Here is a 3,626-nt window from a genome sequence, read left to right on the forward strand (position 1 = left end):
TCAGTAATTCCTCTTGGTTACATGACCCTTGATCATGCCCTACCAGGCTTCCTACACCCTCCTCACCACCGGTTTGGATCACTTGTTATTCCTTTGTCCCTGGGTTTGTTAACACCACTACCGTTCCCCCTCCTCTCCCTCTCCCATGTCCCCCCAGAACTGCCGGTCCCATTGATTTTGCCTCCAGATTGTTCATCCAACCTATCTTATTTAGAAAGACCTGTGGAGATAGTAACATGTACAAAAACAAGACAAAGCAAAACCAATGAAGCAAATAAAAGAAAACCACACAAACAACACCAACAAGCCAATGATAAAACAAAATAAAACACAGCAACAAGAAAGAAGTACTTGTAGTTAGTTCAGGGACTGTTTGTTGACTTTTACGAGTGTTTTCCAGTCGAGTCTGTTTATCCTTTCAAAGAACAAACTTTTAACATCATTAATTTTTTTCTATAGTTTTCTTACTTTCCCTCTCCTGAATCTCAGCCCTGATTTTTATTATTTCTTTTATTTTGCTGTTAGTAGGATTGTCCTGCTGACTCTGCTCTAGTTGTTGTAAATTTTGTGGCAGCATGTCAATCATGAGTCTCGCCCCTAATAAAATGATTTAAAAAAAAGAGTTTTAGTATGTTGTGTTCTCATTCTCATTGATTTCTAAAATTTCCCAATTTCATCTCTGATCTGTGCCAATACGCACTCCTTTTGCAATAGAGAGTTACTCGTCCTCCAAATGTTTGTTTTTGTTTTCTTCGTCTTCCTTTTGGTAATTTCCAGCCTTATGGCACAGTGGTCCAAGAAAGAGGCCTGTATGATATCAATGTGTTTACATTTATATAGATTCACCTTATGCCCCAGCATGTGATCTTTCTTCTAATATGTGCCATGCGGGCTTGAAAAGAATGTGAACTTTTTTGTATTGGATGCAAAGCTCGGAAAATATCAGGTCAAATTGTCCAATTGTAGCATTGAGATCTTAAGCCTCCTTGTTGAGTTTCTCTCCCTGTGATCTATCTTTCTCAGAGAGCGGTGTATTGAAGTCACCCACTATAATTGTTGAGGCTGTGATTTGTTTTTCCATCTTTTGGAGTGTTTGGTTGAGGTATTCAGCGGGTCTCTCATTCAGGGAATATATGTATACAATGCTTAGTGTTTCTTTGTCTACCATTCCATTGGACAATATATAGTGTCCCTCCTTATCTCTTTTTATGGTTTTCACTTTGAAGTCAATTTTATACAAGATTAGGATTGAAACCCCTGCTTTTTAAAAAAATTGCTGTTTGCTTGGTATGCTTTTCTCCAGCCTTTAATTCTCAGCATTGAGATGTGTGTCCCCTGTAGGCAGCAGATTGATGGATTGTGGGGTTTTTTTCTCTTTTTTTTGTGGGAAACATCACCACAGATTAATTTGTCCTACTGGATGAAAAAGAGGGATCCCTGGTAACATTGTGGTTACAAGCTGGACTACTAACTGCAAGGTCAGCAGTTAGAAACTACCAGCCACTTAGTGGGAAAAAGATGAGACTTTCTACTCCGGTGTAAAGACTTAACACCCACACAAAGGAGCAGTGCTACTCTGTGTAATTGGCTCACTGTGAGTCAGAACTGCCTGGGCTGAGCAGTGAGTTGAGCTCTGATGAAAAGGCTTTTTGGAGAAGCATGTCAAGTGAGAAGACAAATGGGTCTCCTTTGGGACATGTTTATTTTTAGGTGCCAAGAGACAACATGCCTGCCTTCCCAGACTAAACTGTGAGCTCCACCAAGCAATTTTTAGCAGGGTTTATTCAAAACAAAACTCACTGCAGTGGAGTCCCTTCTGACTCATAGTGACCCTACCCGGCAGGGTAGAAAGGCCCTTGGGGTTTCAGAGACTTCCAGTCTTTAGTCTTAGCTTTCGTTCATCTTTCTGCTAAGGAGCAACTGGTGGATTTGAACTGCTGGCCTTGTTGTTAGCAGCTCCAATCATTGCCCATAAATCAGAATACTCCAACTGAGGTGGGGGATGACATTGGGCGTGGTCAACAGTGAGGACTGGGTTTGCTCCTGATGAAGGGCATGGGCACGCAGCCCAGACTTTGTCAAGTAGGCAAGTGCTGAACTTTCATTGGAACTGGTTCATTTCTGTTCAGAGAAGCTCCATTGGGGTGGGGGGTGGGTGGGGGGATACAGAATGTGGAATGCTTCTGGCATAACTACAGGTGGTGTCGCTCTGGTGAGTGGGGGCCGGCAAACCCCACCCCTAGGGCCTGAGCCCTGTGATCCGCCGCTCAATCCTCTCCCGGCAGCTTCTCTTCCTCCTTTCTTGGCTGAAGCAGAGTCTTCTCTCCAGCAGCCAGCCCACCAGCCCTCATTGCCACAAGGGGGAATAGTGTCGTGGTGAAAGCCATTTGCAATAGGACATTGGTGACACCATCGGATTGATCCCATTGATGGGGCCAGCATGCCGGGTTCCCCCTCAACTCAAGCACACCCTCCTTGTATGAGTTCGGATACATTTCTGTGTCAATGTAAAGTTTTCTCCCCTCTAGAGAAGGGACAATAGCAGCGCCACTGCATTAGGATATTCAGAGGGTGAATAAAAGCAATCAATGTGTGAGAAACAGCAAGCCAAGTTCCATCAAGGTAAACTCCCCATCCTAAAAACCACCATCCTACCCCACCCCCTAAATGTTATAATCTCTGAGCTGGTTAATAGTTTCTCAGGAATGAGGCCAAATCAATCTTTACGCCCGAGGAAAAGCTTTAAGCCAAAAAGGTGAGGGGTGGCGGGGTGTGGTGTGGGTGGTGGTGTTGTAGAGGTGAAACAGAAGGTCTGGGTAGGAGGTCTGGCACTCCGTGGTGCACATGGCTCATCTGGTTTGGGCAACTCTGCAGGTAATGGCCTCTCCTACCCACCCACACCTGCCTGGGGAATTGTCCACCAAGTCACCCTGGGCTTGAGCCCCAGGCGACATGATCTGCTCAAGTCTCCCAGTCTCAGAGGGATGCCATGTGGAAAGAGTGTGCAGTCCCACTCTGACCAGGAGATGGCTTCCCAGAGAACTGGCTAAACCGGTTGCAAGAAAAGATCCGCACCCCAGCTTAGAGGGGAACCCTTCAGAAAGTGGGAAGAATACAGGTCTTGCGCCCTCCCCAACCCATCTACGCCGGGCCCTCCACTGCTAGACCCCACGCTGAGCTCGCCCGCTCTTGGGGGACCACCGCGGATTTGCCATCGTTCCCAGGAGCAGTCTGAGGGCCAGCCCTGAGCCAGGGGGCTCAGCGATGTCTGCCTCCACTCCGAATGGGGACTCACTCCCGAAAACAGCCACTGCAAAACGTGTGGTGACCCCTCCAACTGACCTTCTCACGCGGCGGCTCGGAGATGCTGCAAACACAGCGCTGGAGTCTGGGAGACACATACGCGGCCAGTGATGGGAGGACGAGGAGCGGAGAAACAGGACTTGGATTGTGTTTTCTAAGTCAGTCTTCTAGCCTCAGTCTTTTAATGCCTGAGTTCAGTTTATTATCTCCATCTGCGCACTCTGAGATGTCATCTTAATACCTTTTGTGTTGGGTGTTTTCCTACTTTCCTTTCTTATTAGTGTAGTGTGTGTGTGTGTGTGTGTGTGTGTGTGTGTGTGTGT

The sequence above is a fragment of the Echinops telfairi genome, unplaced genomic scaffold (genome assembly GCF_000313985.2).
Source record: "Echinops telfairi isolate 266 unplaced genomic scaffold, ASM31398v2 ScPeMD7_74;HRSCAF=306, whole genome shotgun sequence".
Classification (NCBI taxonomy): domain Eukaryota; kingdom Metazoa; phylum Chordata; class Mammalia; order Afrosoricida; family Tenrecidae; genus Echinops; species Echinops telfairi.